The 11,023-nt window shown below is 35.8% G+C and overlaps 1 protein-coding gene across 2 annotated transcripts in view; it reads left to right on the forward strand.

The window, feature by feature from the left end:
• LOC148953597 (uncharacterized) overlaps positions 1–11,023 on the forward strand; it is a 75,587-nt gene that overhangs the window by 30,331 nt on the left and 34,233 nt on the right. The gene's annotated exons all lie outside the window — the stretch shown is intronic.

Here is an 11,023-nt window from a genome sequence, read left to right on the forward strand (position 1 = left end):
AGTTAGGGACCTAAGCCAAAATTAAATTATTTGCTAAGATTATACCAATTGATTTTTCGAATGCTCAATTTGTCAAATATTTGAAATATTTAGTAATAATGATAAAGCAGTTTACCTTGCCAGACTCGTATAATATTGAGAAAGTGCCTTAATTTAATCAAAGCAAGAATGACATTATCAAACAGTTCGTGGTAACAAACTGTAAGTAAGGAGCGACCAGGCTCAATAGTAACCGAAACTTTAAAACCCGGACTTTTGATACCCATAGATACATCAATAGAATCATATTTTTATGCTATTTTCAAATATATAAGTTTCATTAAGTTTAGTTTTACCCATCACAAGTTACGCGCCTGAGAAAATTTAACTTATTTTGGAAAAAAGAGGAAACACCTCCAAAAAGTCATAGAACTTTAATGAACATCACATCATCGGATTCAGCGTATCAGAGAACCCACATGCGGAAGTTTCAATCTCTCCTATCTGCAAAAATTTGGAATTTTCTATTGTTTGCCGGAAGAAATATCCTGGATGCGTGTTTATTTGTTTTTTTTTTGTTTTGTTTTTTATTTTCCCAGAGGTGATCGTATTGATCCAGTAGTCCTAGAATATCGTAAGAGGGCTCATTTGAACAGAAATTAAAAGTTCTAGTGCCGTTTTTAAGTGACCAAAAAAATTTGAGGGAAAATGGCCCCCTCCCACGCTCATTTTTTTCCTGAAGTCACCCAATTAAAATTTTTAGATAGCCATTTTGTTCAGCATAGTCGAAAATCTAATTAATATGTCTTTGAGGATGACTTAATCCCCCACAGTTCCCGGGGGAAGGGCTGGAAGTTATGAACTTTTCCTATTGTTTACATATACTCATATAGTATTGGTTAATGGGAAGTATAAAGACGTTTCAGGAGGAATCATTTTATGATGGGGAAGGGGGTGTCGGAGGAGGGGTTACGGGGGAGGAGCTTTCCATCGAGGATGTTTCTTGGAGGGAAGGAACATTTAAGTGAAGAAGGCGCCGGATATCCCAGAATTATTTAAAAAACGATCAGAAATTAAATAAAAAAAACTAGTTTTTTTTCAACTGTAAGTAAAGAGCAACATTAAAACTTAAAAAAAACAGAAATTATTACGTATATGAGGGGTTCGCCCCCTAGTCAATACCTCGTCCTTTTTACTAAAGTTTTTTTTAGTACTTTCAAAAGAGCTATCTATTCTAATTAACCGGCCTTTGTGATTCAGGGGTTAGTGATTCGTACAAAATTTGAACTTTAGCGTAAAGAGCGAGGTATTGACTAGGGAGCGAACTCCCTAATATACGTAATGAAAACATACGAATATAGAAATTCGTTAAGTAAGTTAATTCGTAAGTTACGTCTGAACAAAATTTCGAGAGAGTCAATTAGCCACAAAAAGGAAAATTAATATGCAAATTTCGTTTAAATTATTCATGTACGGTGATCCGAAATCAAAGCTGCATTAATTCAAAAACGTTCAGAAATTTACTAAAAAAAAAGTTTTTTTTAACTAAAAGTAAGGAGTGACATTAAAACTTAAAACGAACAGAAATTATTCAGTATATGAAAGGGGCTGTCCCCTCCTCAAGGTCTCGCTCTTTATACTAAAGTTTTTTATTGTTTTAAAAATTAAAGTTGTGAGACAGAGTCAAACTTTAGCGTAAAGAACGAGGTGTTAAGGAGGGGGCAACCCCATTCATATACTTAATTATTTCTGTTCCTTCCAAATCTTAATGTTGCTCCTTACTTTCAGTTAAAAAAATTGTTTTTTTAGTTAATTTTACTAAGTGCGGGCAGTCCAATGATTTAACCAGCGCATCCACTGAAGTGGTCCTGAAAAAAAAGCTCATATTTTGTTGTTGTAACTGCAGAACAATTGCCGGTAATAATCGAAAGCTGAGAACATTCAAAAATACCCCCTCCTCAAAAAAAAAGTCTTTTAACTACTTTAAAACTTTAGAAAATACCCCATATATTATGGTGCTTACTTTTATCTCCCTCCTCTACCACACTTTTGAGAGTTCACCGTTTTTTTTTTTTTTTTTTTTTTTTTTTTTTTTTTTTTTTTTTATTGGCAATTTATTGGCAAGTGTTTCAGGTAAAAAAGAGGAAATTAATTTAGAGAAAAAAGAGCCCTGCTAAATTTGTTTCTTGTTTTTTTCACATTCTTACATTACGTGACAATGCGTTTCTAGTTTTTTCTCGCATAGCTTACAAAGTCCATTACTACCACTTGTATTCATCTTTACTTTTGACTCTTCTGTGTGTAACAAATTATGCATAAAGGAAAACATATGTTCTTTAACTTTTGGCGGCAACAGGCAACTTTCTAGTAGTATGAAACTTGTGTCCACCTCTTCTTCACTATAACTACCATTTTCAGTTTTTTTAGCAGAGGAAGCTGCTTCTTTTTTTCATAATATTCCTTATGTTTTTCTTTGTCAATTTTCCCACTTATATCAAGCGACATTCCTAATTTTTCTATTGCATAAATCTCTTCGAATACTTGATTATATTTTAGAGGATATTTCTTTTCTTTTCCATGTTTAATACCAAGCACTTGTGGTGATTCTTTTTTCCTCATCACTTGTTCCAACATTGTCCTAATGAAAAGTTCTTTCACCTTACAATCAACACGTATGACCAGAAGGCCTCTATGTTTTCTATATATGAACACATTGCCTGTTTCCAATTGAGGTGGAAATTTTTCATTCCATATATACTGGTAAATTGCACTCACAATCTGCCTTAGATGTGTCCTTCTGGGCTGTGAAATAAAGGACAGACACCATAAAACTGGGCAAGCATAAGCACTAACATACTGGGCCTTCTGGTGAACAGTCAGACTTCTTCCATATCCTTGTCTAAAGGCATTTTTTAATTTCGATATTGTATTTGTCTAATTTTCAATTTCTGCTCGGCTCTAACTTCTTTGAAAAAACATACCCAAGATTTAAATTTTTTCCTTTCTCGGGATCCACTCACACACCTCTTCTACTTCGTCTCCCAATGATATCATTTCACACGTATTTTTATTGAGCTGTAGCTTGAAAGATGTCACCATATTCAAAAAATGCACTGAACAGCCACTTTGAAACCATCTTCGGTTTCTGTGTACGTTGTCAGATCATCTACAAAATTGTTCAGCTTCACCGCCACATTTTCTATTGTAATGTCATTTATTTCCTTTTCTAAATACTTAAGTCACGGGTCAAAATATTTTTCAAACAGTAAACGACTCAGCGGGCATCCTTGGTGCCCTCCAGTTTCTGCTTCAAATTCTCCCGTAACATCGCTATTCACACAAATTACGTGTACAATTTTTTCAATTATCCTATATATCCGTTTTATGAATGTCTCGTGGAAACCGTACTCATTCATGATCCATACTAGAGTTTTTTTCTTATTTTATCGAAGGCCTTTTTAATATCATAACTCGTTATTCTGTACTTTATTTCCTTTTTTTTTCCTATCGACTTCCTGCTCGTATTATTATGTCTTTTATATTAGCCAATACATCTGTTATTATACGGTTTTCTAGTCCTCCTATTTGGTTTACACTTACAATGGATGGTAGCACCTTTTTAGATGGTTTGCTAACACTTTAGACATAATTCTGTAATCGCAATCTGTGATATTAACTGGCCTCCAGTTGTTGAGGTCTTCAGGTCTACCGTTTTCCGGTATTAATTTCATCATCCCTAAACATTCTATCTTGATATCATCGTTATTTAGTAACTCATTAAAAATATCTGCCAGATGTTCTGCGATTTCTTCGACATGTGTCTTATAAAATTCGTAAGGTATTCCATTAAGTCCTGGTGTTTTATTTTACCGTCTCCATTACAGCTTTTTTTATTTCTTCTTTTTTTAATTTCGCCGTTAGTATATTATTAAATAAAAAAAACAAGTTTTTTAAACTGAAAGTAAGGAGCGACATTGAAACTTAAAACGAACAGAAATTATTCCGTATATGAAAGGGGCTGCCCCCTTTCAACGCCTTGCTCTTTACGCTAAAGTTTTTTATTGTTTTAAAAATAAAATTGTGAGACAGAGTCAAACTTTAGCGTAAAGAGCGAGGCGCTGAGGAGGGGACAGCCCCTTTCATATACGGAATAATTTCTGTTCGTTTTAAGTTTCAATGTCACTCCTTACTTTCAGTTTAAAAAACTCGTTTTTTTTATTTAATTTCTGATCGTATTTTAGTTAATGCAGCTTTTATTTTGGCTCACCGTCATTGAATAAGTAAACAAAATTTGCATAAAAATTTTACCTTTCTTTTGCTAAATGGCTGTCTCTAAATTTGGTTCTGACGTAATTTACAAATTAACTTACGCAACGAACTTCTATATTCGTATATCTTTTCTTCTGGCAAAAAATACAAAGTTGCAAATTTTTACAGATATGAGCTTGAAACCTATGTTATAGGGTTTTCTGATACGCTGAATCTGACGGTGTGATTTTCATTAAAATTCTTTCACTTTTAGGGGATGTTTCTCCCCTCTTTAGAAAATACGGTAAATTTTCTCAGGCTCGCAGCCTTTGATGAATATTACTAAACTTAATAAAATTCATATATTTAGAATCAGCATTATAAGCCTATTCTTTTGATACATTTATTGACATCAAAGTTCCGTTTTTAAAAGTTTCGATAACTATTGAGCCGTATCGCTTGTTTTTTTTTATTACGTATATGTTATTACGTATATGAGGGCGGTTCTCCCCTTAGTCAATACCACGTTCTTTACGTTAAAAGTTAAAAAAAAATTTAATTCACAAACCCCTGAATCACAAAGGCGGTTTAATTAGAATAGATAGCTCTTTTGAAAGCACTAAAAAAAAACTGTAGCGCAAAGAGCGAGGTAATCACTTGGGGGAGAACCCCCTCATATACTTAATAATTTCTGTTCATTTTTAGTTTTAATGTTGCTTCTTACTTTCAGTTGAAAAAACTTGTTTTTTTTATTTAATTTCTGATCGTTTTTTAAATAATGCTGGAAAATCTGGCACCCCCTTCATGGAAATGTCCCTTACCCCAAAGAAACATCCTCCACGGAAAGATTCTCTCGATTAACCCCCTCCTCCATCCCCCCCCCCCAACCAGAAAAAAATTCTACCTGAAAATGTCTGTATACTTCCCAATAACCAATACAATATGTAAGCAATGGGCAAAGTTCATAACTTGCAGCCCTTCCCCTGGGAACTGTGGGGGATTAAGTCATCGTAAAAGACATATTTACTAGATTTTTGACTATGTTGAACAAAATGGCTATCTCAAAATTTTAATTGGGTGACTTTGAGAAAAAATGAGCGTGGGAGGGGGCCTAGTTGCCCTCCATTTTTTTGGTCACTTAAAAAGGGCACTAGAACTTTTAATTTCAGTTCCAATGAGCCCTCCTACGATATTCTAGGACCACTGGGTCAATACGTTTACCCCTGGGGAAAAAAAACAAACAAATAAACGTTTGAGTCTTCAACCAGAGTTCAACCTTTTAACACCTATTTGGTTTATGCCTTTCTGCATTAAACTCAGTTAATTCAGTGACATAGTTGATTAACTGTAACCTTACTTCCGGATTTTGCCATCAGGTGAATTGAACTTTTTAACCCTTTATATTAACCAACCAAATGACTAAAGGACAACCAATTCATGTCAAAGTTGACTAACTGTGACCTAACATCCGGATTTTGTCACCAGCCATCAGGTGAATTGAATTTTTTTTTAACACTTTAAGGACTTTAAGAGAGTGTGTCCTGAGTGTAGATTAAGGGCAACAATCAATTGCCTGGTATGTAGTACATGCAACTCTTCCATTCATGAGCAATGTGCGGGGATAGAACGTTCCCAGTGGAATAAGAACTGGTTATGTTTGGATTGTTCCTCGAAACAAAACATCACCAAAAATCAAGAATATACCACCCCTAATTCTTCGAAAGCTAATGATACCCCACAACGCAGATTGTCAGGAATAAATTCTTCAAAAGGTAGCGATACCCCACGACGCCGATTGTCAGAAATAAATTCTTCCTTAAAAGAAATTTTAGATGATATCAGGTCGTCCCCCTTGCCCCGATTTGCCAAAGGGATGGTAAAGCTTTCATTGCAGCCCAAAGCGAGTGTCAGACTACTCCCCTACCAGTATTAACCAGTGTTGCCAGTTGCCAGACTGATTTTCTGCTAGAAACTAAAGATGCCAGTACCCAGACGGATTTTGAATATAATTGTGAGCCTTCTAATGATGCCTCCTGCCAGACTGAAAATTTTCCTTGTGGTAATTGTGATTCCAGCCCCCTATGTGACCCTTCCCTCCCCTCCCTTTTAGTGCTAAAAAAACTCGAGTTCGTTACCAACGAAATTTCTACTTTCATTGATCTTAGGGGTAATATAATTAAGAACAGACTTAAGTCTGTTAATACGAATAAAAAATAAACGCCAATTTGAAACCAACTGCAATTCCATCCACAAGCAACACCTCCCAACACATGAATATTAATGAAGCAAGTGTCAACTTAAATATGAATTTAATCGTTCACCTATTTCCAGAGGTCAGTGACAGCTTAAATGAGAACCCAATTAACATTCCAGATCCAGAGGTCAGTGACAATTTAAGTGTGAATTCAGCCAATATTCCAGTTCCAAGGGTCAGTGGCAAATTGAGTATGATTAGCAAATCTGTTTCTGAAGCCAAATCAGGGAAGAATTCTATTGCCTGCCGTTTTCACTTGGCCAACAAGTGTATAAAAAAGAGTGATTGTACCTTTGTTCATCCTTGTATGTCTTTTTTAACTACTGGTCACTGTAACGACAATTATTGCTCCCTTTCCCATTCCAAACCCTGCCATAAATTTCAAGGTGGCCTTTGTTTTGAAACTATGTGCATGTTATTACATTTGAAAAACAGGGATTACTGTGCTATAGCCAGGCGCAGTAAAATTTTTAATAGTTACAAGTTCTCAATCAACCCAAAAGCGGAGCCCCCTTCATTCAATTAATAAAATTAGCTCACCAGCGCATACTCTTCCTTTTTTATCCCAAATCCACCCTGCTCACTCAAAAAATTTCCACCTTTACCACACAGAAAAAAAAATCCATATTCCCAGCAAAATCCCTTCCCTTTTAACACTCCAGTTAACCCCTCCAAAGTTGAACCCCCTGAAAATACCACCGTCTTATTTCCCTCCCATATTTTCCCGCCTCCGACCCGTGCGTATAATCCCTCGTGCCCACCCTACCAGGGTGACTCAGGTCTGAGACCTTTTGCATTTAATAATTGTCTTGTATTAAAACCTAATTGTTCGCACTTCCCGACAACTGAAAACAAGTCGCACCTTCCTCATCATGCTTCGGCTATATCCTCGCCCTCCCATCCACCTCCAAATCCCCAATGTAAATCCTTCTCTTACCCTACTTCTCCGCAGCATCATAATATTAAATTGAAACCCCACCCAGGAAATTCTCAAACAAACCAAGTATCCCTGTCGAAATTCCCCAATCGGTTTGTTTTTCCCAAACTTTTAGTTACTAATGCCGAAAGTCTTAATTTTGAAAAGCTTACTGAACTCGAGGTGCTTTCAGAATCAAACCTAATCGATATTATAGCTATTACGGAAGTACAGTCCCACGACCCAGGGTCTCTGCGCCTGACAAATTATTCAGAGTTTATTAAACTCCGTCCTTTAGACCACCCACTTGGAATAAAAGGTGGCGGTGTTTTGTTCTTTACTAAGAGTAACCTTTACCCAAAGGTTATTCGAGTCCCTAGTTTATCCGAGTACGATGAAATCCTCTGGATAAGTATTAGACCAAAAGTTCTCCCTCGTCCATTTAATATTATTGCAATAGCCGTTTTCTATTACTCCCCAAATCAAAATATCGAGTCAAAACGTAAATTCATCCAGCAATTGCAGACAAGTGCTGATTTTGTTATTTCTAAATACCCCAATGCTGGTCTTTTTTTTAGTTGGTGATGCAAACGACCTTAAAATGGATTCATTTTGCTCCTCAATTAAATTTAAGAAGATTTTTAAAATACCAACGACTCGGGGAAATACCTCTCTTGATGTTATTTTAACTAATATGTATAATTTTTACAACCGTCCCTCAGCCCTGCCTCCATTAGGTGGGAGTTATCATCTTTCGATTCTTTTATCCCCCTCCCCAAATCTAAACCATTCTTTCTCAATAACTTATGGCAGTTATCACCCTCTTCAAAATTCTGGTCTTCTTTCTTTTGGTATGTGGCTGAATACTGAATATTAGTCCGATGTTTATAGTTTAAAAAATTTTGATGAGAAAATGACTTTGTTCCACAAAAAGCTAATTGACAAATATCAAATTTGCTTCCCGGAAAAAAAAATTAAAAATTGCTCCAGTGACAAACCCTTTATTAACCAAACTATGAAAACACTAATTAGAACAAAATTGAAGCTTTTCAAAAATGGTAAACCAGATGAAGCCAATAAACTAAGAAAATCAATTAAAAGAAAAATTCGAAAATTGGCACGATCGTACTACAAAAATAAGGTCGAAGTATTGTTTACTAATAAACCAAAAAACTGGTATTCTGAGGTTAAAAAGCTGTGTGGCAGGAGGCTTGAACAGCATAACTTCAATCTACCCGAGTCCCCTGATATTACTGCCAATAATCTTAATAAATTCCTCGCTTCCATTGTCCAGAGTCTTCCACCACTGTCTGACCAATTACCATCAGGAGCCCTTTCCCCTTCTTTACCCACTGTTTCTCCGTCTGAGATAGAAAGAAGAATTCAAAAACTAAGAAAGACAAGTATTTGTCCTTTGGATATCCCCTTTCCTCTTATTAGTGCCTTCGGTAATTTCTTGTCTAAGCCCTTGTCTTTCCTGTTTAACAAGATTACCGAGTCTGGGCAAATTCCTACAATTTGGAAACAGGGTTTCATAACCCCTTTGAAAAAGAAAAACGGAAAGCCTGGTTTTGAAGGCGTCCGTCCTATTACTCTTCCTCCTATTTTCTCGAAATTTAATGAAGTATTACCTGCAGATTGGCTGAAGGAAAAAATTCTACCTCTTACTGACTTGAAACAATTTGGGAACCTAAAATCCACCTCCACTTCCTATTACCTCGTTTCTCTTATTGATCACATCGGGAAAATCCTTGAAAAGCCTAATTCCTGGCTAAATTTAATTTCCATAGACCTTCATAAAGCATTCGACCTTGTTAACCACAATATTTTAATTGAGAAACTTGTCAACGAGTTCAATATTGATCCCTTACTGGTGAAATTAGTTGCCTCCTTCTTATCAAATAGAACGAAAGTAGTCAAACACCAGAATCATTATTCCAATCCTCTCCCTGTCCGCAAGCTAATCTCCCAGGTCCCCTCCTTTTTCAGTTATGATCAACAGCCTTGCCAAGGAATTTCCTGACAGATGGAAATTTGTTCATGACCCAATGGCTGTTGAAACTTGCTTCAGAAGTCTAATAAGCGACCCTATGAGTATACTCAATGAAATTGGAGATGAGGCCATGGACTTAGACAAGACAGCAAACCCCTCTAAGTCCATGATAATGCCGATTTGTTTCCTTAAATCCTCGCCCTGTTTTCTTCATCTTATCCCTCCTAAAATTTATGTGCCCTCATTTAAATTACTTGGCGTCACAATTTCTTCAAATTTAAAGTGGGATATCTACGTTAATGACATCATCCACAGAGCTAATGTGTCTATCGCCCTCCTTAAGCTCCTAAATAATTAAGCGTCCCCCTTCCCACTCCTTAAGAATTTACACGTCTTTTGTCCGCCCGCATCTAGAATATGCTTATCCAGTTTGGCACCCTGGTATCTCTCGCGAAGAATCGGAAAAAATCGAATCAATTCAAAAAAGGGCCTTGCCAATAATTTTCAAAGAAGGCAAGGTGCCTTACTCTCTGCTCCTAAAAAAAGCTAGTCTGAAAACCCTGGAGCAAAGGAGGGTTTCGTTGTGCCTCCGTTTTGCAAAAACTTCCATAACAAACCCTCGGACGGCAAGTATTTTCCCCAAACGTCACTCCCCATCCAGAATACGGCCGTCTCCCATTCGCTGCGTTACTTCCAGATACGAAAGAACTTTTATCCCCTTCATTACAGAGAAAATGAATAAAATGTCTCAATAGTTTCTTTTTTTCCCTCTTTTTTGTTTATTAGCTGATGGTACTGCCCAGGTTCTTGCGCTCTTTTGCTTGCCCCCCCTTTCTTGACCAGTTTTTATTGTTTTTAACTCTTTTATTGATTTACTGTAGTTTAATTGCTGACACTTTCTTAGTATCCCTTTTAATTTAAATGCATTTATGTCTCGTTCTAAGTTTAGTTTGACCAGTTTTTTAATGCATTTATGTCTCGCTCTAAGTTTAGTTTGACCAATTTTTGTTTTTTTTAATTTTTTAATTGATTTTTTACAGTTTTAATTATTGACCTTTAAATGATGTTCATTATGGTTTTCTCTATTTCGTTGTTGTTCTTTGCATTTTTAGTTTAACCATTTATTTGTTGTCGACTCCAATGGGCTTACGAAGACAAGTTGTATTTGGAAAGGATCTTTAGCGAATTGTCATGGTATTACTTGTCGCTATTACTTTCTCAGGATTTTTCATTCCTCATTTTGAAGTTACATTGTTGAAAATAAAGATTTTGAATATTTAAGTATCGTTCGAATGTGTTTTAAAATGTCAAAGTTACATTTTGTTGATTTTTCAAATCTCATTTTGAATTTTATTTGTTGAAATGCAATAGTTGGAATATTTCAGGAGTGTTTGGTAGTGGTTTACATTGTCAAAGTTACATTTTCTTGATTTTTCAAATTCCATTTTTAGATTAATTCTCTGAAAAGCAAGAGTTGGACTTGTTCATTCGTGTTTGGCTATGGTATACCTTGTCACAGTTACATTTTCTTTATTTTTCAAAGTTCATTGGAATTTCTTTCATTTAAATTCAAGAGTTGGAATATTTCAGTAGTGTTTGGTTGTGGTTTACCTTGTCACAGTTAATTTTTCTT

The sequence above is a fragment of the Artemia sp. Qi Xiang Cuo genome, chromosome 4 (genome assembly GCF_049724085.1).
Source record: "Artemia sp. Qi Xiang Cuo chromosome 4, ASM4972408v1, whole genome shotgun sequence".
NCBI lineage: Eukaryota > Metazoa > Arthropoda > Branchiopoda > Anostraca > Artemiidae > Artemia > Artemia sp. Qi Xiang Cuo.